This window comes from Pleurodeles waltl, chromosome 6 (assembly GCF_031143425.1).
Source record: "Pleurodeles waltl isolate 20211129_DDA chromosome 6, aPleWal1.hap1.20221129, whole genome shotgun sequence".
Taxonomy (NCBI): domain Eukaryota; kingdom Metazoa; phylum Chordata; class Amphibia; order Caudata; family Salamandridae; genus Pleurodeles; species Pleurodeles waltl.
The window spans coordinates 83,189,916-83,204,265 of NC_090445.1; the positions used below are offsets into that span (position 1 = coordinate 83,189,916).

The 14,350-nt window shown below is 52.3% G+C and overlaps 8 non-coding genes across 8 annotated transcripts; all 8 read left to right on the top strand.

The window, feature by feature from the left end:
• Positions 1 to 788: 788 nt before the first annotated feature.
• TRNAK-CUU (transfer RNA lysine (anticodon CUU)) lies at positions 789 to 861 on the top strand. The gene has a single exon. It is a non-coding gene; the product is annotated as a tRNA-Lys (tRNA).
• A 1,551-nt stretch (positions 862 to 2,412) lies between these two features.
• On the top strand, positions 2,413 to 2,485 carry TRNAK-CUU (transfer RNA lysine (anticodon CUU)). Its single transcript has one exon. It is a non-coding gene; the product is annotated as a tRNA-Lys (tRNA).
• Positions 2,486 to 4,050: 1,565 nt separating this feature from the next.
• Positions 4,051 to 4,123, top strand: TRNAK-CUU (transfer RNA lysine (anticodon CUU)). The gene has a single exon. It is a non-coding gene; the product is annotated as a tRNA-Lys (tRNA).
• Positions 4,124 to 8,144: 4,021 nt separating this feature from the next.
• TRNAK-CUU (transfer RNA lysine (anticodon CUU)) lies at positions 8,145 to 8,217 on the top strand. The gene has a single exon. It is a non-coding gene; the product is annotated as a tRNA-Lys (tRNA).
• A 2,379-nt stretch (positions 8,218 to 10,596) lies between these two features.
• On the top strand, positions 10,597 to 10,669 carry TRNAK-CUU (transfer RNA lysine (anticodon CUU)). Its single transcript has one exon. It is a non-coding gene; the product is annotated as a tRNA-Lys (tRNA).
• A 746-nt stretch (positions 10,670 to 11,415) lies between these two features.
• Positions 11,416 to 11,488, top strand: TRNAK-CUU (transfer RNA lysine (anticodon CUU)). The gene has a single exon. It is a non-coding gene; the product is annotated as a tRNA-Lys (tRNA).
• A 1,569-nt stretch (positions 11,489 to 13,057) lies between these two features.
• TRNAK-CUU (transfer RNA lysine (anticodon CUU)) lies at positions 13,058 to 13,130 on the top strand. Its single transcript has one exon. It is a non-coding gene; the product is annotated as a tRNA-Lys (tRNA).
• Positions 13,131 to 13,876: 746 nt separating this feature from the next.
• Positions 13,877 to 13,949, top strand: TRNAK-CUU (transfer RNA lysine (anticodon CUU)). Its single transcript has one exon. It is a non-coding gene; the product is annotated as a tRNA-Lys (tRNA).
• Positions 13,950 to 14,350: the final 401 nt, after the last annotated feature.

Here is a 14,350-nt window from a genome sequence, read left to right on the forward strand (position 1 = left end):
AGCAAGAGACTCTTAATCTCAGGGTCGTGGGTTCGAGCCCCACGTTGGGCGTGATGCTTTTTAAAGGCTTATCCATTTCCGGGTTTAACATTAACTCTCACCTTTTTCAGATATTTCGCTGAGGCTTAAAACTACACACACACACATCCTGCAGTTTGCCTCACGATTCCCACAGGACTCCACACAACGCAGCACTTCCCACCCTGGGAGGCGCCGCTGGGAGCGGTCCTAGGCCGAGCCTTTCCTACGCCCTTTCCTAGCCTGAGCCACCCGTGCTTACAGCGAGCTGGGAGTCCGCTCCGGTCCGTCCTATCTCCCCCCCCATCCTTTCAAAAAGAGGAGTTTAAGGTCTCAACCCCGCTGGTGTTATGATTAAAGTAGGTATGAAAACTAATTTATGTCGGCAGCGGGAATTGATTACGGGACTGGGGAAGATACTGCTCTTGAATGTGGCGCCTTACACGGCTCGGAAATTCCGGCAGCCTCCCGAACACGGCTCTGGAGGCTGACTGCCACCTCGCGAAACAGGGAGAGTTCACACTGTTCTCTACTGGACATTCAAGTATGTGCCCAGAGACAGGTTGAGAGGACAGATGCATGTATGTACCAGAGTGAGCTCCAGAGAGACTGATGGGGACATAAGACTGGGGTAGAGCGAGAGATGGAGAAAGGTGCCTGTGTCGAGTCAGCAGCAGAGAAAATGAAACAAAGGGGCCTCTTGGGATAACCACACACTACTTCCTCACAAAGAACACACAGAGGTTGTGTGAAACCCCACAGGCACAGGAGCCCGGCTAGCTCAGTCGGTAGAGCATGAGACTCTTAATCTCAGGGTCGTGGGTTCGAGCCCCACGTTGGGCGTGATGATTTTTAAAGGCTTTTCCATTTTCGGGTATAACATTAACTCTCACTTTTTTCAGATATTTCGCTGAGGCTTAAAACGACACACACACACACATCCTGCCGTTTGCCTCACGATTCCCACAGGACTCCACACAACGCAGCACTTCCAGCCCTGGGAGGCGCCGCTGGGAGCGGTCCTAGGCCCAGCCTTTCCTGCGCCCTTTCCTAGCCTGAGCTGCCCGTGCTTACAGCGAGCTCGGAGTCCGCTCCGGTCCGTCCTGTCCCCCCCCCATCCTTTCAAAAAGAGGAGTTTAAGGTCTCATCCCCGCTGGTGTTATGATTAAAGTAGGTATGAAAACTACTTTATGTCAGCAGCGGGATTTGATCACGGGACTGGGGACGATACGGCTCTAGAATGTGAAACCTTACACCGCTCGGCCATTCCGGCAGCCTGCGAAGCACTGCTCTGGAGGCTGACTGCCACCTCGCAAAACAGGGAGAGTTCACACTGTTCTCTACTGGACATTTAAGTATGTGCCCAGAGACAGGTTGAGAGGACAGATGCATGTATGTACCAGAGTGAGCTCCAGAGAGACTGATGGGGACATAAGACTGGGGTAGAGCGAGAGATGGAGAAAGAGAAAGGTGCCTGTGTCGAGTCAGCAGCAGAGAAAATGAAACAAAGGGGCCTCCTGGGTTAACCACACACTACTTCCTCACAAAGAACACACAGAGGATGTGTGAAATGACGTAGGCACAGCAGCCCGGCTGGCTCAGTCGGTAGAGCATGAGACTCTTAATCTGAGGGTCGTGGGTTCGAGCCCCACGTTGGGCGTGATGCTTTTCAAAGGCTTATCCATTTTCGGGTTTAACATTAACTCTCACCTTTTTCAGATATTTCGCTGAGGCTTAAAACTACACACACACACACACATCCTGCAGTTTGCCTCACGATTCCCACAGGACTCCACACAACGCAGCACTTCCCACCCTGGGAGGCGCCGCTGGGAGCAGTCCTAGGCCGAGCCTTTCCTAGCCTGAGCCGCCCGTGCTTACAGCGAGATGGGAGTCCGCTCCGGTCCGTCCTAACTCCCCCCCATCCTTTCAAAAAGAGGAGTTTAAGGTCTCAACCCCGCTGGTGTTATGATTAAAGTAGGAATGAAAACTAATTTATGTCGGCAGCGGGAATTGATTACGGGCCTGGGGAAGATACTGCTCTTGAATGTGGCGCCTTACACCGCTCGGAAATTCCGGCAGCCTTCCGAACACGGCTCTGGAGGCTGACTGCCACCTCGCGAAACAGGGAGAGTTCACACTGTTCTCTACTGGACATTCAAGTATGTGCCCAGAGACAGGTTGAGAGGACAGATGCATGTATGTACCAGAGTGAGCTCCAGAGAGACTGATGGGGACATAAGACTGGGGTAGAGCGAGAGATGGAGAAAGAGAAAGATGCCTGTGTCGAGTCAGCAGCAGAGAAAATGAATCAAAGGGGCCTCCTGGGATAACCGCACACTACTTCCTCACAAAGAACACACAGAGGGTGTGTGAAATAACATAGGCACAGGAGCCCGGCTAGCTCAGTCGGTAGAGCATGAGACTCTTAATCTCAGGGTTGTGGGTTCGATCCCCACGTTGGGCGTGATGCTTTTTAAAGGCTTCTCCATTTTCGGGTTTAACATTAACTCTCACCTTTTTCAGATATATTTAGCTGAGGCTTAAAACTACACACACACACACACACATCCTGCAGTTTGCCTCACGATTCCCACAGGACTCCACACAACGCAGCACTTCCCACCCTGGGAGGCGCCGCTTGGAGCGGTCCTAGGCCGAGCCTTTCCTGCGCCCTTTTCTAGCCTGAGCCGCCCGTGCTTACAGCGAGCTCGGAGTCCGCTCCGGTCCGTTCTGTCTCCCCCCCATCCTTTCAAACAGAGGAGTTTAAGGTCTTAACCCCGCCGGCGTTATGATTAAAGTAGGTATGAAAACTACTTTATGTCGGCAGCGGGAATTGATCACGGGACTGGGGAAGATACTGCTCTTGAATGTGGCGCCTTACACCGCTTGGAAATTCCGGCAGCCTCCCGAACACGGCTCTGGAGGCTGACTGCCACTTCGCGAAACAGGGAGAGTTCACACTGTTCTCTACTGGACATTCAAGTATGTGCCCAGAGACAGGTTGAGAGGACAGATGCATGTATGTACCAGAGTGAGCTCCAGAGAGACTGAAGGGGACATAAGACTGGGGTAGAGCGAGAGATGGAGAAAGAGAAACGTGCCTGTGTCGAGTCAGCAGCAGAGAAAATGAAACAAAGGGGCCTCCTGGGATAACCACACACTACTTCCTCACAAAGAACACACAGAGGGTGTGTGAAATGACTTAGGCACCGTAGCCTGGCTAGCTCAGTTGGTAGAGCATGAGCCTCTTAATCTCAGGGTTGTGGGTTCGAGCCCCACGTTGGGCGTGATGCTTTTTAAAGGCTTCTACATTTTCCGGTTTAACATTAACTCTCACCTTTTTCAGATATTTCGCTGAGGCTTAAAACGACACACACACACACATCCTGCCGTTTGCCTCACGATTCCCACAGGACTCCACACAACGCAGTACTTCCCGCCCTGGGAGGCGCCGCTGGGAGCGGTCTTAGGCCCAGCCTTTCCTGTGCCCTTTCCTAACCTGAGCTGCCCGTGCTTACAGCGAGCTCGGAGTCCGCTCCGGTCCGTCCTGTCCTTCCCATCCTTTCAAAAAGAGGAGTTTAACGTCTCATCCCCGCTGGTGTTATGATTAAAGTAGGTATGAAAACTACCTTATGTCAGCAGCGGGATTTGATCACGGGACTGGGGACAATACTGCTCTAGAATGTGGCACCTTACACCGCTCGGCCATTCGGGCACCCTCCGGATCACGGCTCTGGAGGCTGACTGCCACCTCGCAAAACAGGGAGAGTTCACACTGTTCTCTACTGGACATTTAAGTATGTGCCCAGAGACAGGTTGAGACGACAGATGCATGTATGTACCAGAGTGAGCTCCAGAGAGACTGATGGGGACATAAGACTGGAGTAGAGCGAGAGATGGAGAAAGACAAAGGTGCCTGTATCGAGTCAGCAGCAGAGAAAATTAAACCAAAGGGCCTCCTGGGATAACCACAAACTACTTCCTCACAAAGAACACACAGAGGATGTGTGAAATGACATAGGCACAGCAGCCCGGCTAGCTCAGTCGGTAGAGCATGAGACTCTTAATCTCAGGGTCGTGGGTTCAAGCCCCACGTTGGGTGTGATGCTTTTTAAAGGCTTCTCGATTTTCGGGTTTAACATTAACTCTCACCTTTTTCAGATATATTTCGCTGAGGCTTAAAACTACACACACACATCCTGCAGTTTGCCTCACTATTCCCACAGGACTCCACACAACGCAGCACTTCCCACCCTGGGAGGCGCCGCTGGGAGCGGTCCTAGGCCGAGCCTTTCCTACGCCCTTTCCTAGCCTGAGCCGCCCGTGCTTACAGCGAGCTGGGAGTCCGCTCCGGTCCGTCCTATCTCCCCCCCCATCCTTTCAAAAAGAGGCGTTTAAGGTCTCAACCCCGCTGGTGTTATGATTAAAGTAGGTATGAAAACTAATTTATGTCGGCAGCGGGTATTGATTACGGGACTGGGGAAGATACTGCTCTTGAATGTGGCGCCTTACACAGCTCGGAAATTCCGGCAGCCTCCCGAACACGGCTCTGGAGGCTGACTGCCACCTCGCGAAACAGGGAGAGTTCACACTGTTCTCTACTGGACATTCAAGTATGTGCCCAGAGACAGGTTGAGAGGACAGATGCATGTATGTACCAGAGTGAGCTCCAGAGAGACTGATGGGGACATAAGACTGGGGTAGAGCGAGAGATGGAGAAAGGTGCCTGTGTCGAGTCAGCAGCAGAGAAAATGAAACAAAGGGGCCTCTTGGGATAACCACACACTACTTCCTCACAAAGAACACACAGAGGTTGTGTGAAATACCACAGGCACAGCAGGCCGGCTAGCTCAGTCGGTAGAGCATGAGACTCTTAATCTCAGGGTCGTGGGTTCGAGCCCCACGTTGGGCGTGATGATTTTTAAAGGCTTTTCCATTTTCGGGTTTAACATTAACTCTCACCTTTTTCAGATATTTCGCTGAGGCTTAAAACGACACACACACACACATCCTGCCGTTTGCCTCACGATTCCCACAGGACTCCACACAACGCAGCACTTCCAGCCCTTGGAGGCGCCGCTGGGAGCGGTCCTAGGCCCAGCCTTTCCTGCGCCCTTTCCTAGCCTGAGCCGCCCGTGCTTACAGCGAGCTCGGAGTCCGCTCCGGTCCGTCCTGTCCCCCCCCATTCTTTCAAAAAGAGGAGTTTAAGGTCTCATCCCCGCTGGTGTTATGATTAAAGTAGGTATGAAAACTACTTTATGTCAGCAGCGGGATTTGATCACGGGACTGGGGACGATACGGCTCTAGAATGTGAAACCTTACACCGCTCGGCCATTCCGGCAGCCTGCGGAGCACTGCTCTGGAGGCTGACTGCCACCTCGCAAAACAGGGAGAGTTCACACTGTTCTCTACTGGACATTTAAGTATGTGCCCAGAGACAGGTTGAGAGGACAGATGCATGTATTTACCAGAGTGAGCTCCAGAGAGACTGATGGGGACATAAGACTGGGGTAGAGCGAGAGATGGAGAAAGAGAAAGGTGCCTGTGTCGAGTCAGCAGCAGAGAAAATGAAACAAAGGGGCCTCATGAGTTAACCACACACTACTTCCTCTCAAAGAACACACAGAGGATGTGTGAAATGACATAGGCACAGCAGCCAGGCTGGCTCAGTCGGTAGAGCATGAGACTCTTAATCTGAGGGTTGTGGGTTCGAGCCCCACGTAGGACGTGATGCTTTTTAAAGGCTTATCCATTTTCGGGTTTAACATTAACTCTCACCTTTTTCAGATATTTCGCTGAGGCTTAAAACTACACACACACACACACATCCTGCAGTTTGCCTCACGATTCCCACAGGACTCCACACAACGCAGCACTTCCCACCCTGGGAGGCGCCGCTGGGAGCAGTCCTAGGCCGAGCCTTTCCTACGCCCTTTCCTAGCCTGAGCCGCCCGTGCTTACAGCGAGATGGGAGTCCGCTCCGGTCCGTCCTAACTCCCCCCCATCCTTTCAAAAAGAGGAGTTTAAGGTCTCAACCCCGCTGGTGTTATGATTAAAGTAGGTATGAAAACTAATTTATGTCGGCAGCGGGAATTGATTACGGGACTGGGGAAGATACTGCTCTTGAATGTGGCGCCTTACACCGCTCGGAAATTCCGGCAGCCTCCCGAACACGGCTCTGGAGGCTGACTGCCACCTCGCGAAACAGGGAGAGTTCACACTGTTCTCTACTGGACATTCAAGTATGTGCCCAGAGACAGGTTGAGAGGACAGATGCATGTATGTACCAGAGTGAGCTCCAGAGAGACTGATGGGGACATAAGACTGGGGTAGAGTGAGAGATGGAGAAAGAGAAAGATGCCTGTGTCGATTCAGCAGCAGAGAAAATGAATCAAAGGGGCCTCCTGGGATAACCACACACTACTTCCTCACAAAGAACACACAGAGGGTGTGTGAAATGACATAGGCACAGGAGCCCGGCTAGCTCAGTCGGTAGAGCATGAGACTCTTAATCTCAGGGTCGTGGGTTCGAGCCTCACGTTGGGCGTGATGCTTTTTAAAGGCTTCTCCATTTTCGGGTTTAACATTAACTCTCACCTTTTTCAGATATATTTAGCTGAGGCTTAAAACTACACACACACACACACACACACACACATCCTGCAGTTTGCCTCACGATTCCCACAGGACTCCACACAACGCAGCACTTCCCACCCTGGGAGGCGCTGCTTGGAGCGGTCCTAGGCCGAGCCTTTCCTGTGCCCTTTTCTAGCCTGAGCCGCCCGTGCTTACAGCGAGCTCGGAGTCCGCTCCGGTCCGTCCTGTCTCCCCCCCATCCTTTCAAACAGAGGAGTTTAAGGTCTTAACCCCGCCGGTGTTATGATTAAAGTAGGTATGAAAACTACTTGATGTCGGCAGCGGGAATTGATCACGGGACTGGGGAAGATACTGCTCTTGAATGTGGCGCCTTACACCGCTCGGAAATTCCGGCAGCCTCCCGAACACGGCTCTGGAGGCTGACTGCCACCTCGCGAAACAGGGAGAGTTCACACTGTTCTCTACTGGACATTCAAGTATGTGCCCAGAGACAGGTTGAGAGGACAGATGCATGTATGTACCAGAGTGAGCTCCAGAGAGACTGATGGGGACATAAGACTGGGGTAGAGCGAGAGATGGAGAAAGAGAAAGGTGCCTGTGTCGAGTCAGCAGCAGAGAAAATGAAACAAAGGGGCCTCCTGGGATAACCACACACTACTTCCTCACAAAGAACACACAGAGGGTGTGTGAAATGACATAGGCACCGTAGCCTGGCTAGCTCAGTCGGTAGAGCATGAGCCTCTTAATCTGAGGGTCGTGGGTTTGAGCCCCACGTTGGGCGTGATGGTTTTTAAAGGCTTTTCCATTTTCGGGTTTAACATTAACTCTCACCTTTTTCAGATATTTCGCTGAGGCTTAAAACGACACACACACACACATCCTGCAGTTTGCCTCACGATTCCCACAGGACTCCACACAACGCAGCACTTCCCACCCTGGGAGGCGCCGCTGGGAGCAGTCCTAGGCCGAGCCTTTCCTACGCCCTTTCCTAGCCTGAGCCGCCCGTGCTTACAGCGAGCTGGGAGTCCGCTCCGGTCCGTCCTATCTCCCCCCCCATCCTTTCAAAAAGAGGAGTTTAAGGTCTCAACCCCGCTGGTGTTATGATTAAAGTAGGTATGAAAACTACCTTAAGTCAGCAGCAGGATTTGATCACGGGACTGGGGACAATACTGCTCTAGAATGTGGCACCTTACACCGCTCGGCCATTCCGGCAGCCTCCAGAACACGGCTCTGGAGGCTGACTGCCACCTCGCAAAACAGGGAGAGTTCACACTGTTCTCTACTGGACATTTAAGTATGTGCCCAGAGACAGGTTGAGACGACAGATGCATGTGTGTACCAGAGTGAGCTCCAGAGAGACTGATGGGGACATAAGACTGGGGTAGAGCGAGAGATGGAGAAAGAGAAAGGTGCCTGTGTCGAGTCAGCAGCAGAGAAAATGAAACAAAGGGTCCTCCTGGGATAACCACACACTACTTCCTCACAAAGAACACACAGAGGATGTGTGAAATAACATAGACACAACAGCCTGGCTAGCTCAGTCGGTAGAGCATGAGACTCTTAATCTCAGGGTCGTGGGTTCGAGCCCCACGTTGGGCGTGATGCTTTTTAAAGGCTTATCCATTTCCGGGTTTAACATTAACTCTCACCTTTTTCAGATATTTCGCTGAGGCTTAAAACTACACACACACACATCCTGCAGTTTGCCTCACGATTCCCACAGGACTCCACACAACGCAGCACTTCCCACCCTGGGAGGCGCCGCTGAGAGCGGTCCTAGGCCGAGCCTTTCCTACGCCCTTTCCTAGCCTGAGACCCCCGTGCTTACAGCAAGCTGGGAGTCCGCTCCGGTCCGTCCTATCTCCCCCCCCATCCTTTCAAAAAGAGGAGTTTAAGGTCTCAACCCCGCTGGTGTTATGATTAAAGTAGGTATGAAAACTAATTTATGTCGGCAGCGGGAATTGATTACGGGACTGGGGAAGATACTGCTCTTGAATGTGGCGCCTTACACGGCTCGGAAATTCCGGCAGCCTCCTGAACACGGCTCTGGAGGATGACTGCCACCTCGCGAAACAGGGAGAGTTCACACTGTTCTCTACTGGACATTCAAGTATGTGCCCAGAGACAGGTTGAGAGGACAGATGCATGTATGTACCAGAGTGAGCTCCAGAGAGACTGATGGGGACATAAGACTGGGGTAGAGCGAGAGATGGAGAAAGGTGCCTGTGTCGACTCAGCAGCAGAGAAAATGAAACAAAGGGGCCTCTTGGGATAACCACAAACTACTTCCTCACAAAGAACACACAGAGGTTGTGTGAAATTCCACAGGCACAGGAGCCCGGCTAGCTCAGTCGGTAGAGCATGAGACTCTTAATCTCAGGGTCGTGGGTTCGAGCTCCACATTGGGCGTGATGCTTTTTAAAGGCTTCTCCATTTTCGGGTTTAACATTAACTCTCACCTTTTTCAGATATATTTAGCTGAGGCTTAAAACTACACACACACACACACACACACATCCTGCAGTTTGCCTCACGATTCCCACAGGACTCCACACAACGCAGCACTTCCCACCCTGGGAGGCGCCGCTGTGAGCGGTCCTAGGCCGAGCCTTTCCTACGCCCTTTCCTAGCCTGAGCCGCCCGTGCTTACAGCGAGCTGGGAGTCCGCTCCGGTCCGTCCTATCTCCCCCCCATCCTTTCAAACAGAGGAGTTTAAGGTCTTAACCCCGCCGGTGTTATGATTAAAGTAGGTATGAAAACTACTTTATGTCGGCAGCGGGAATTGATCACGGGACTGGGGAAGATACTGCTCTTGAATATGGCGCCTTACACCGCTCGGAAATTCCGGCAGCCTCCCGAACACTGCTCTGGAGGCTGACTGCCACCTCGCGAAACAGGGAGAGTTCTCACTGTTCTCTACTGGACATTCAAGTATGTGCCCAGAGACAGGTTGAGAGGACAGATGCATGTATGTACCAGAGTGAGCTCCAGAGAGACTGATGGGGACATAAGACTGGGGTAGAGCGAGAGATGGAGAAAGAGAAAGGTGCCTGTGTCGAGTCAGCAGCAGAGAAAATGAAACAAAGGGGCCTCCTGGGATAACCACACACTACTTCCTCACAAAGAACACACAGAGGGTGTGTGAAATGACATAGGCACCGTAGCCTGGCTAGCTCAGTTGATAGAGCATGAGCCTGTTAATCTCAGGGTTGTGGGTTCGAGCCCCACGTTGGGCGTGATGCTTTTTAAAGGCTTCTCCATTTTCCGGTTTAACATTAACTCTCACCTTTTTCAGATATTTCGCTGAGGCTTAAAACGACACACACACACACATCCTGCCGTTTGCCTCACGATTCCCACAGGACTCCACACAACGCAGCACTTCCCGCCCTGGGAGGCGCCGCTGGGAGCGGTCCTAGGCCCAGCCTTTCCTGCGCCCTTTCCTAACCTGAGCTGCCCGTGCTTACAGCGAGCTCGGAGTCCGCTCCGGTCCGTCCTGTCCTTCCCATCCTTTCAAAAAGAGGAGTTTAAGGTCTCATCCCCGCTGGTGTTATGATTAAAGTAGGTATGAAAACTACTTTATGTCAGCAGCGGGATTTGATCACAGGACTGGGGACGATACGGCTCTAGAATGTGAAACTTTACACCGCTCGGCCATTCCGGCAGCCTGCGGAGCACTGCTCTGGAGGCTGACTGCCACCTCGCAAAACAGGGAGAGTTCACACTGTTCTCTACTGGACATTTAAGTATGTGCCCAGAGACAGGTTGAGAGGACAGATGCATGTATGTACCAGAGTGAGCTCCAGAGAGACTGATGGGGACATAAGACTGGGGTAGAGCGAGAGATGGAGAAAGAGAAAGGTGCCTGTGTCGAGTCAGCAGCAGAGAAAATGAAACAAAGGGGCCTCCTGGGTTAACCACACACTACTTCCTCACAAAGAACACACAGAGGATGTGTGAAATGACATAGGCACAGCAGCCCGGCTGGCTCAGTCGGTAGAGCATGAGACTCTTAATCTCAGGGTTGTGGGTTCGAGCCCCACGTTGGGCGTGATGCTTTTTAAAGGCTTATCCATTTTCGGGTTTAACATTAACTCTCACCTTTTTCAGATATTTCGCTGAGGCTTAAAACTACACACACACACACACATCCTGCAGTTTGCCTCACGATTCCCACAGTACTCCACACAACGCAGCACTTCCCACCCTGGGAGGCGCCGCTGGGAGCAGTCCTAGGCCGAGCCTTTCCTACGCCCTTTCCTAGCCTGAGCCGCCCGTGCTTACAGCGAGATGGGAGTCCGCTCCGGTCCGTCCTAACTCCCCCCCATCCTTTCAAAAAGAGGAGTTTAAGGTCTCAACCCCGCTGGTGTTATGATTAAAGTAGGTATGAAAACTAATTTATGTCGGCAGCGGGAATTGATTACGGGACTGGGGAAGATACTGCTCTTGAATGTGGCGCCTTACACCGCTCGGAAATTCCGGCAGCCTCCCGAACACGGCTCTGGAGGCTGACTGCCACCTCGCGAAACAGGGAGAGTTCACACTGTTCTCTACTGGACATTCAAGTATGTGCCCAGAGACAGGTTGAGAGGACAGATGCATGTATGTACCAGAGTGAGCTCCAGAGAGACTGATGGGGACATAAGACTGGGGTAGAGCGAGAGATGGAGAAAGAGAAAGATGCCTGTGTCGAGTCAGCAGCAGAGAAAATGAATTAAAGGGGCCTCCTGGGATAACCACACACTACTTCCTCACAAAGAACACACAGAGGGTGTGTGAAATGACATAGGCACAGGAGCCCGGCTAGCTCAGTCGGTAGAGCATGAGACTCTTAATCTCAGGGTCGTGGGTTCGAGCCCCACGTTGGGCGTGATGCTTTTTAAAGGCTTCTCCATTTTCGGGTTTAACATTAACTCTCACCTTTTTCAGATATATTTAGCTGAGGCTTAAAACTACACACACACACACACACACACACATCCTGCAGTTTGCCTCACGATTCCCACAGGACTCCACACAACGCAGCACTTCCCACCCTGGGAGGGGCCGCTTGGAGCGGTCCTAGGCCGAGCCTTTCCTGCGCCCTTTTCTAGCCTGAGCCGCCCGTGCTTACAGCGAGCTCGGAGTCCGCTCCGGTCCGTCCTGTCTCCCCCCCATCCTTTCAAACAGAGGAGTTTAAGGTCTTAACCCCGCCGGTGTTATGATTAAAGTAGGTATGAAAACTACTTTATGTCGGCAGCGGGAATTGATCACGGGACTGGGGAAGATACTGCTCTTGAATGTGGCGCCTTACACCGCTCGGAAATTCCGGCAGCCTCCCTAACACGGCTCTGGAGGCTGACTGCCACCTCGCGAAACAGGGAGAGTTCACACTGTTCTCTACTGGACATTCAAGTATGTGCCCAGAGACAGGTTGAGAGGACAGATGCATGTATGTACCAGAGTGAGCTCCAGAGAGACTGATGGGGACATAAGACTGGGGTAGAGCGAGAGATGGAGAAAGAGAAAGGTGCCTGTGTCGAGTCAGCAGCAGAGAAAATGAAACAAAGGGGCCTCCTGGGATAACCACACACTACTTCCTCACAAAGAACACACAGAGGGTGTGTGAAATGACATAGGCACCGTAGCCTGGCTAGCTCAGTTGATAGAGCATGAGCCTGTTAATCTCAGGGTTGTGGGTTTGAGCCCCACGTTGGGCGTGATGCTTTTTAAAGGCTTCTCCATTTTCCGGTTTAACATTAACTCTCACCTTTTTCAGATATTTCGCTGAGGCTTAAAACGACACACACACACATCCTGCCGTTTGCCTCACGATTCCCACAGGACTCCACACAACGCAGCACTTCCCGCCCTGGGAGGCGCCGCTGGGAGCGGTCCTAGGCCCAGCCTTTCCTGCGCCCTTTCCTAACCTGAGCTGCCCGTGCTTACAGCGAGCTCGGAGTCCGCTCCGGTCCGTCCTGTCCTTCCCATCCTTTCAAAAAGAGGAGTTTAAGGTCTCATCCCCGCTGGTGTTATGATTAAAGTAGGTATGAAAACTACTTTATGTCAGCAGCGGGATTTGATCACAGGACTGGGGACGATACGGCTCTAGAATGTGAAACTTTACACCGCTCGGCCATTCCGGCAGCCTGCGGAGCACTGCTCTGGAGGCTGACTGCCACCTCGCAAAACAGGGAGAGTTCACACTGTTCTCTACTGGACATTTAAGTATGTGCCCAGAGACAGGTTGAGAGGACAGATGCATGTATGTACCAGAGTGAGCTCCAGAGAGACTGATGGGGACATAAGACTGGGGTAGAGCGAGAGATGGAGAAAGAGAAAGGTGCCTGTGTCGAGTCAGCAGCAGAGAAAATGAAACAAAGGGGCCTCCTGGGTTAACCACACACTACTTCCTCACAAAGAACACACAGAGGATGTGTGAAATGACATAGGCACAGCAGCCCGGCTGGCTCAGTCGGTAGAGCATGAGACTCTTAATCTCAGGGTTGTGGGTTCAAGCCCCACGTTGGGCGTGATGCTTTTTAAAGGCTTATCCATTTTCGGGTTTAACATTAACTCTCACCTTTTTCAGATATTTCGCTGAGGCTTAAAACTACACACACACACACACATCCTGCAGTTTGCCTCACGATTCCCACAGTACTCCACACAACGCAGCACTTCCCACCCTGGGAGGCGCCGCTGGGAGCAGTCCTAGGCCGAGCCTTTCCTACGCCCTTTCCTAGCCTGAGCCGCCCGTGCTTACAGCGAGATGGGAGTCCGCTCCGGTCCGTCCTAACTCCCCCCCATCCTTTCAAAAAGAGGAGTTTAAGGTCTCAACCCCGCTGGTGTTATGATTAAAGTAGGTATGAAAACTAATTTATGTCGGCAGCGGGAATTGATTACGGGACTGGGGAAGATACTGCTCTTGAATGTGGCGCCTTACACCGCTCGGAAATTCCGGCAGCCTCCCGAACACGGCTCTGGAGGCTGACTGCCACCTCGCGAAACAGGGAGAGTTCACACTGTTCTCTACTGGACATTCAAGTATGTGCCCAGAGACAGGTTGAGAGGACAGATGCATGTATGTACCAGAGTGAGCTCCAGAGAGACTGATGGGGACATAAGACTGGGGTAGAGCGAGAGATGGAGAAAGAGAAAGATGCCTGTGTCGAGTCAGCAGCAGAGAAAATGAATTAAAGGGGCCTCCTGGGATAACCACACACTACTTCCTCACAAAGAACACACAGAGGGTGTGTGAAATGACATAGGCACAGGAGCCCGGCTAGCTCAGTCGGTAGAGCATGAGACTCTTAATCTCAGGGTCGTGGGTTCGAGCCCCACGTTGGGCGTGATGCTTTTTAAAGGCTTCTCCATTTTCGGGTTTAACATTAACTCTCACCTTTTTCAGATATATTTAGCTGAGGCTTAAAACTACACACACACACACACACACACATCCTGCAGTTTGCCTCACGATTCCCACAGGACTCCACACAACGCAGCACTTCCCACCCTGGGAGGGGCCGCTTGGAGCGGTCCTAGGCCGAGCCTTTCCTGCGCCCTTTTCTAGCCTGAGCCGCCCGTGCTTACAGCGAGCTCGGAGTCCGCTCCGGTCCGTCCTGTCTCCCCCCCATCCTTTCAAACAGAGGAGTTTAAGGTCTTAACCCCGCCGGTGTTATGATTAAAGTAGGTATGAAAACTACTTTATGTCGGCAGCGGGAATTGATCACGGGACTGGGGAAGATACTGC